At 39.3% G+C, this 9,443-nt stretch overlaps 1 long non-coding RNA gene across 1 annotated transcript; it reads left to right on the top strand.

The window, feature by feature from the left end:
• Nucleotides 1-7,237: 7,237 nt before the first annotated feature.
• Nucleotides 7,238-7,751, top strand: LOC121973436. The gene is made up of 3 exons (XR_006109604.1): nt 7,238-7,322; nt 7,410-7,475; nt 7,699-7,751. It is a non-coding gene; the product is annotated as an uncharacterized LOC121973436 (long non-coding RNA).
• The last annotated feature ends 1,692 nt before the right edge of the window (nt 7,752-9,443 follow it).

Here is a 9,443-nt window from a genome sequence, read left to right on the forward strand (position 1 = left end):
TGTCTTATGTTGAAATGTACAAAATTTAGTTAGATTTCATTACCAATTTATAGAATACTTTTCGGATCAAAGATAAATTTTATATGATTTTTATACCATCGACTAACGAATCTAGAATTATGTTGTGACCCTGCTGCTTTTGGTTATATTGTGGTGTAAATTAACCTCAATGAGTGAACAAATTTCACTTTAGTGTCTTCTGTTGAAATGTATAAAATTTAGTTATCTTTCATTATCAATTGATGGAACCCTTTTCAGATCAAAGATGTATTTCATATGATTTTTATACCCCTGACTGACGAATATGGAATTATGTTGTGACCTTGCTGTTTTTGGTTCTGTTGTGGTGAGTTTTAAATTATGTTTTAAGAGTTATGAATATGAATATTGCATTACAATTTGGGCGGTATGATACAAGCCGAGTCGCTGCCTCATTCTCTGGGAATGCCCCTTTTGTTATAATTTTGCCTCATTCTCTGGCGGTATGATACAAGCCGAGTCGCTGCCTCTATACTTCTTCTATCAGATCGAGCTCCATAAGGCATCACTCTGTATTATCTTCATTATACAAATGCCAACGATCAGATTCAACTCTGACTTCAATTGAGACCACTGCCTCACCACCATATACTAAATGAAAAGGAGGTATTCCCGTTGATTCTCGAGGAGTCATATGATATGTCCATAATACATTAGGTAACTCATCTACCCAGCTACCACCAATATAATCTAATTTAGTTTTGAGCCCTCTGAAATCTCTCTATTAGTTACTTCATCTTAACCATTGCTTTGTGGATATGACACGGTGGTGAAAGCCTGTGTAATACCATACTCCAAGTACCACTCCCTAATTCTCCCGCCTTGAAATTGTCTCCCATTATCATAAACTAATTTGTATAGAATACTAAATTTACAGATAATATGTTGCCATAAGAACTTGATGACTGCCTGTTCAGTAATTTTATCCAATGGCTCAACCTCCACCCATTTTGAAAAATAATCCACAACCACTAATAAAAATCTCCCTGAGAAGGTGCAATAAGAAATAGTCCCACTATATTCATCCCCCATTGATCAAAGGGACAAGATACAATGGAAGTCTTCAACAATTCAGTGGGGTGATGAGGAATATTCTGATGCTTCTGACAAGATAAACATGTTCTTACAAATTTAGCAGCATCCTCTTGCAAAGTATGCCAAAAATATCCAGCTAATAATATTTTTCTGGCAAGAGATCTTCCCCTCACATGACTACCACAAGAACCTTGATACACTTCATGTAGAATATACTGATGAGGAATATTCAAAGGTAAACATGATACAATGGAAGTCTTCAACAATTTAGTGGGGTGATGAGGAATATTCTGATGCTTCTGACAAGATAAACATGTTCTTACAAATTTAGCAGCATCCTCTTGCAAAGTATGCCAAAAATATCCAGCTAATAATATTTTTCTGGCAAGAGATCTTCCCCTCACATGACTATCACAAGAACCTTGATGCACTTCATGTAGAATATACTGCACATCATTTGGTTTGATACACTTAAGTAGGGGACTAGAAAAAGCCCTTTTATATAATTGATCACCCACCATGGTAATATCGACTAGCTCTCTTCTTAAATATACGTGCTTGTTCTCCGTCAGCTAGCAAGATACCCTATTGTAAGAACATGATGATTGATTCTCTCTAATCACCTTATATTTTCACATCAACCTGTCGTTCAATACAAGACACCAACACTGTTTGTTCCATGGGTCTATCTAAGTTCCAGGTGTTGGTTGATACTCGAAATATCATACTGGTTCCCCTGTATAAAATTTTATACAAGTCCTGAACCATTCCTAACAACCTATTGTGTTCTTTAGAAATTAAATTAGGAATCGCAAATGGAACTTAACATTATTGATTCCAAATTTAACTTATCTATTCTTAGAGGTTTAGACTTGGATCGCAAACGATACTTAACATTATTGATCCAAATCCACCTATGTTACAAATTCAATTAAATATTAATTTCAAAGATCGGCTTCCAGGTTAAACATGGCGAGGCACTAGGCCTTCTTGGGTATGGGAGCATCCACCACTTCCTAGACAAAGCCTTTCAACGAAATTTAATATTTAATTTTCTTATAGTAACCTTAGGTTTAACCAAAAGGAACAATTGAATCACAAGATCGAAAAAAAATAAAAGAACACAAACTCGAATCACAAATTCGAAACCTAGAATCATATGCCTCTTGTGTTTGGTATTTCAAAATCTATACAAAGAAAACTAGTATGATGCGGAATAGAATTACTAGTTATACATTTCTTTGTAAGCAACAACCTCTTGATCTTCTATCGTATTCCTCTTCTTATCTCGGACGTCGTGTGGGCGACGATCTACCGAGACGAGAACCACCCAAGCTTCCTTCTTCTCCAAGCAAGTTTCGGCCACCACAAGAACTCCAAGAGAAGATGAGGTTCGGCCATCACCAAGCTCCAAGGGATGCTAAGAAACAAGACCTCCTATCTCTCCTTCTTCCTTTAACAAGATCCGACCACCAACCAAGCTCCTTGAGATGAAGATGCCACCGGCCAAGGAAGAAGAATAGGAGAGGGAGAGGAAGAGAGGGGTCGACCACCAACCAAGGAAGAGAGGAATAATAGAAGAGATATTGTTATGAGGTGAGACACCTCTACCCTCTCTTTTATATTCCTTGGTCTTGGCAAATAAGGAAAGTTTTATTAAAACTTCCTTATTCTCTTTGCCAATGAAAGGAAAATTTAATAAAATTTCCCTTTCAAACTATATATGGCCGGCCACCTTAATCCCTCCATACAAGGAAAGTTTTAAATACAAAAGTAAAACTTCCTAATTTATTTTCAGAAATTTTTAAATAAAAATTTCTCTTTTGAAAATTCCTTTCATGGTTGGTCATAAAAGGAAATTTTTATAAATTAAAATCTCTCTATTAAAACATGTGGATGATTTACAAAAAGAAAAGTTTTCTCTAAAATTAAAATCTTCCTTTCAATCTACAAATAAGGAAAGATATCAAATCTTTTCTTAATCTTTTGTAGAAACTATAAAAGGAAAGATTTAATTTTAAAACTCTCTTTTAAATCATGAGGATGGTTACAAAAAAGGAAAGTTTTATCAAAAATTAAAATCTTCCTTTTAACTACAAATAAGGAAAGATATCAAACCTTTCACTTAATCTTTTGTAGAAAACTATAAAAGCAAAGATTTAAATTTTAAACTCTCTTTTAAAACCATGGCTTCCACATAAGAAAGATTTTAAAAAATAAAAAACCTTTTAATTTATTGTGGCCGGTCACACCAAGCTTGGGTTCAAGCTAGGGTCTGCCACCTAATGAAAACAACTCACCTTGGTTTGGCCGACCCTAGCTTGGGCTCCAAGCTAGGCTTGGCCGGCCACCTTAAGGTGGATAAGAAGGTGGGTATGGGTGGGTATAATACTTTATAAATAAGAGGCTACGATAGGGACTGAGAGAAGGAATTGGTTTTGGTCTCTCGATGAAATTAAGCTTCCTGTGTTCACTCCGAACACCCAACTTAATTTCATCAATAATAATTCATACCACTAAAAAATTATTATTGAACTACCGCATCAATCCCAAATTACATTTTGGGCTCCTTCTTATCATGAGTGTGTTAGTCTCCCTGTGTTTAAGATATAGAATGCCCACTAATTAATTGAGTTACTGACAACTCACTTAATTAATATCTAGCTCCAAGAGTAGTACCACTCAACCTTATCATCATGTCGGACTAAGTCCACCTGCAGGGTTTACATGACAATCCTTATAAGCTCCTCTTGGAGACATCATTAACCTAGATTAGTAGGACACAGTTTCCTTCTATAATCAACAACACACACTATAAATAATATCATTTCCCAACTTATCGGGCCTATTGATTTATCAAACTAAATCGCACCCTTTGATAAGTCAGAGAAATAAATATTAGATATATGTGCTTGTTATTATATCAGGATTAAGAGCGCACACTTCCATAATAACAAAGGTCTTGTTCTTTTATGCAGTCAGTATAAAAAGAACTTACCTTAAATGGTCCAACTCAATATACTTTGAGTGTACTAGTGTAATTTTATAGTTAAGATAAACTAATACCAAATTACACTATGACTATTCCAATAGTTTGCTCCTTTCCATCTTAGTCGTGAGCTACTGTTTATAATTTATAAGGAATTGATAACATGATCTTCTATATATGACACCACACACCATGTTATCTACAATATAAATTAATTGAACAACTACACTTAGCATATAAATGTAGACATTTGACCAATGTGATTATTTATTTCAAAAATAAATGTTTATACAAAAGCTAGGCTTTTAGTATACACTCTAACACCAGGGTATTATAGAGGAAGCCAATTTAGCTAATTCATCTGCTACTTGATTATTCGATCGGGCAATCTTCTGTATACTTACTTCTTGGAATCCAGCCTTCAACTTATCAAACACTTTTGTATATAATTTTAGTTGCTCACTATTGATCTCAAAATTGCCTATTAATTGCTGCGTTGCTAACTGAGAATCGGAATAGATCAAAATCTGAGTGGCCCCTACGTTCTTTGCAGCTTGTAGTCTTGCTATTAATGCATCATATTCTGCTTCATTATTAGTAGCTCTGTAATTTAGTCGAATGGATAGTTGCATTCGATCTTCCCTTGGCGATATAAGAAGAATTCCTATTCCACTGCCTTACCGAGTGGAAGATCCATCAACATATATTTTCCAAGTTCCCTCTTCCTCTGGACCTTGTATTTCTGTTATAAAATCGGCTAAGGATTGGACTTTGATTGCTGCTCAAGGTTGATATTATATATCATATTTACTAAGTTTAGTTGTTTATTTAATCAGTCGCCCGAACGCCTCTGGGTTAATGAGTACTCAACCCAAAGTACTATTAGTTAGTACTATGATTGGATGTGATAAGAAGTAAGGGTGTAATCTCTAAGCAGCCAAAATCAATCCGTAAGCCAATTTCTCGAGTGCAATGTAGCGGCACTCGACTTCCTTTAATAAGTGACTTAAGAAATACACAGGTTTCTGTTCTTTCCCCTCTTGCCTCACTAAAATTCAGCCAACATCATGCTCAGTAGTTGACAGATACATCTATAAATTTTCCCCCATTATTGGTTTAGCTAATACAGGCAGAGTAGACAAATAATTTTTTAACTCTTCAAACGCTTTATCACAATCTTGATCCCATTGGAATTTGGTACCCCGACAGAGTATCTTGAAGAAAGGGAGACTTTGGTCATCCGATTGAGAGATAAAGCACGATAGAGCAGTGATTCGATCGGTTAACCTCTATGCTTCGTTCATATTGCATGGTGATCCTGTCAGAGAAGCTGACCGTGACGGAGATCCGGAAGAAAGGAACCCAATGTACTGAGGAAGAACGATTCAGATAGAACCTCGATCCGAGAAACCTAAAGCGGATCGAAAGAAAACCAGGATCACCGAAAGTAATATGATAAGAAGGAAGAAATCGTAATCCAAAAGGGGAGAGAAACCAAACTCCCCAGCTTCGAGGCCCCCTGCACACAAGAGACCAGCCAACACTATTGTCAGTGACCTAAGACCGGGGTGGGAATCCCTGGCTAGGCCCTCCGACGCTCAAGTTAGTGATCTCTCTTGATATGAAGAAAGAAGAAGAAGAAAGAAGATGAACAGTAGTCCGAAAATTAGGGTTGTGAAAGTACACGATGATGTGAACTTACCTAGCCAACGGAGAGGATTCCCCCTTTTATACCACTTCATATAACCTCCGCAGTCATGAAGTGGACCCCGGTTTGTTAGAGTTCGTTATGACATCAGCTGCATACTTGGGGAGAATGATTTTTAAGGAATCTTTTTTGTACCCCAGATGTACCTTCTTTGTCGTTTAGCGCCTGTAAGACAATCTGAAAGCATATTTCCCGCCAAAATATATATTCTCTATCATGAATTATTCTATTCGATATATTCATGCATGATTCTTCTTCCTGCGACTTCTATTTGTATCTTTGTCGTGTCAAAAAATAATATTTTATTCAATATGTTTCTAAGGTATTCATTGAAGGAACTGTGTGGGTTCTTTGCTCGAAAGAACCCTCTTGACCGATATTGGCCTATCTTTGCTCTGAAGGTATGTCCCGGCCGATATTGGCTTACCTTCATACGACAGGCATGTATCGACCGATATTGGTCTATCTTTGCTCTGAAGGTATGTCCCGACCGATATTGGCTAACCTTCATACGGCAGGCATGTATCGACCGATATTGGTCTATCTTTGCTCCGAAGGTATGTCCCGATCGATATTGGCTTACCTTCATACGGCAGGCATGTATCGACCGATATTGGTCTATCTTTGCTCTGAAGGTATGTCCCGACCAATATTGGCTTACCTTCATACGGCAGGCATGTATTTACCGATATTGGTCTATCTTTGCTCTGAAGGTATGTCCCGACCAATATTGGCTTACCTTCATACGGCAGGCATGTATCGACCGATATTGACCCACCTTTGCTGTAAAATACCGAAAATAGGCGATTATTAATAAGGGAATTTTCCAGAATTTTTGGACATTTTTCAGGAATTTTTCGGAACTCGTATGGACGAGTTCACGGGGATAAAAACGGGGGCCCGAGAAAGCCTGTTTGGGTTACCCATTTAAGAGAGGAAAAGATTTATTTATTTATCTCTTTTTCCTTTTCTTATTTATTATCTTATTTTCTTTTATTTCCTCTCATTCTCACCGTTCTCTCTTTTCTCCCCGACGCCGCCCGAGCCTTCTCCTCCTCTCTGCCTAACCGCCGGTCGGCGGTTTCTCTCTTCCGAGCGCCGGCCGCCTCCTCTGTGCCGGCCACCCCATGCCCTTGCTGAGTTTCCTTCTGCCGTTTCTCCTCTCCCTGCCCTAATCGGCGCCGCAACAGCCGCCGCTGAGGCCTTAATCCCTCTGCTGCCGAAGCCCTAGCCGCCGGCGACTCTGCCACCGCCGATCTCCGGCCTGTGCCCTAGCCGTCGCCGTGCCCTAGCACCGCCGCCGACACATCCCCTCACCTCTTGCCGCCGGCCACAGACCGAGCAGTGCCGACCATCACTGGAGACTGCTTGTTTCCGTGCCCTAACACTGCCTTGCTGCCCTCTTTTGTGCTCTGGATCAGCAATCGGCCACTGCAGCCTCCTTTGTGCGTTGTTTGGTTGATCGTAGCCTAGCTCCTTGCCCTAAATCTGCCGAGCCCTAATTTGTTCTTCACTGCCGTGCCCTAGGTTTTCCCCTTTCTGGTGAGTGAGGTAAGCAGCTTACCTTTGTTATTTCTTTGTATTTGATCACTGGTTGGATGCAGAAATAACTCACAGATGAGGTTGATTGATATCTAGGTTTGGTGTCAACGGGATTAAGCTGTTGTTGGAGCTGAGGAATCTGATCATTATTCGTACACTTAGGTGAGCATGTTTAGTGAATTTGGTTGGGTTCCTATGGAGGATGTTCCATGCTGTATAATTTTGTATAGGGTATTAGGTTATATCTGGGTTAGATTTAATTTTGGGGTAGGCAATTGGTTATGTTAATTAGGGTTTTTCCTAATTTAGTCTTGTGGATTTTATTTAGCTATTTAAATTCTTATGAATTTTAGCTAAATAAAAATATATATATTGATTAGTACAGGACATTGATTCGAGACGGTGTCTCGACGAGGGATCAATTTCGGATTGGACTTTTCGATTGGAGGCGGGTACTTTTGACTTTTTGTCTTTGATATGCCTAGTAATGAAATTAACATATTGCATCAATTGTGTTTCTTATCTGTTCACTACCCAAATCTTGGTACGTGCTTGATTGATTGATTGATTTGCATCTCATGTATATTTTACCTGTTTATACATGCTTATAGGGGGTAGTGATATACCATGCTTCACCATGTTCAGGACCTAGGTTTTTATACCTTCTGTGTACCTTTGATTCGATATGATTCGTTGACCTAGGGTGCACTTTTCTATATATATGGATTAGGTCAGGATGTTTTTATGGTTATTGCCATGCACCATATGCATGATTGCATGTCGCGATAGTCCGCCCATTATTGTTGAGCACATCGCCATTACATGGATTCGCACACACCACCACTCATGGGTTAGTGGTCGATTCAGCAGAGTGTGTTGTAGCAGGGACTCTGTTAGGCACCGTTGGTCCGCCATGGGTAGTGTGACACAACGTGTTATCCTCAAGGATTCCTCCCCGTCTTGGAGATGAGAGCATTGCGCCCCCATTTATGATTTGGGGTAGGAGGATAGGTGTACTCGACAAGATCCCGTCCACGGTCACTCATCGTGAGTAGTGACGACAGAGTGCACGGTTGTCATACCCACTCGGCCTCACTATTGTGTGTGAAATGATCGACTGGCGTCAGGGGTGAGGACGGATCATTGGCATCATATGCATGATGCATTTATTGCTGTGTTTGCTGCATTTATATGTTGCATATTATTTGGATACCTATGTTTGACATGCATACAGGATTCCTATACCACTCTGACTGCTTGACCTTATACTCGGACTGTTAGTACAAAGATTCTCCTGCTTACCGATGCATTTTTATCTTTCTTATCGTGAGACCGCATGATTAGTGCTAGGTGTTGTTTCTTTACTTTGCATATCAATTGTACCCGCTGAGTGTTGGACTCACCCGCCTCCATTGTTGATATTTTCAGGTTGATGTTCGGAGAGAGTTCCAGTTTTTGGTCCCTGCAGACCTCGAGGATGTGATTGGGTTTTCGTTTGGTTTCCTTTTCTGTTCTAGACTGTTTGCACTTGTTATGTTCTGGATTTATTTACTTATGGACATGGTATAGATTTTATTATATCGATGGATTTGGATTTTGGATTTAATCTACTACATGCCTGCCTGGACGGCATAAGAGGTGAGTTCGTCGGTTTTGAGCTTTACGAGTGTAGTTGAGTAGGGTGGATTTCGAGTCAGAGTACTATTGTTGTTTACTATTATATACTGCGTGGTTGTGACAGCCAGAGGCTGAATATATATATAAACTGCGTGGTGATTGTTTTTTATTTCTTGTTATTATTCCAGCCGCCTGTGGCTAAGGTATATGAGATGTAGAAAAGTTTCAGATTGTCCACCGTACAGGGGAGATGCTGCCGAAATTTTCTCGGACAGGGTCTCCTCTGGGGGCGTGACATTTGCTATGAAGGTATGTCCCGACCGATATTGGCTTACCTTCATTCGGCAGACATGTATCGACCGATATTGGCCCACCTTTGCTATGAAGGTATGGCCCGACCGATATTGGCTTACCTTCATTCGGCAGACATGTATCGACCGATATTGGCTTACCTTCATTCGGCAGACATGTATCGACCGATATTGGCCTATCTTTGTTCTGAAAGTATGTCTC

Source organism: Zingiber officinale, chromosome 4A (genome assembly GCF_018446385.1).
Source record: "Zingiber officinale cultivar Zhangliang chromosome 4A, Zo_v1.1, whole genome shotgun sequence".
Lineage (NCBI taxonomy): Eukaryota > Viridiplantae > Streptophyta > Magnoliopsida > Zingiberales > Zingiberaceae > Zingiber > Zingiber officinale.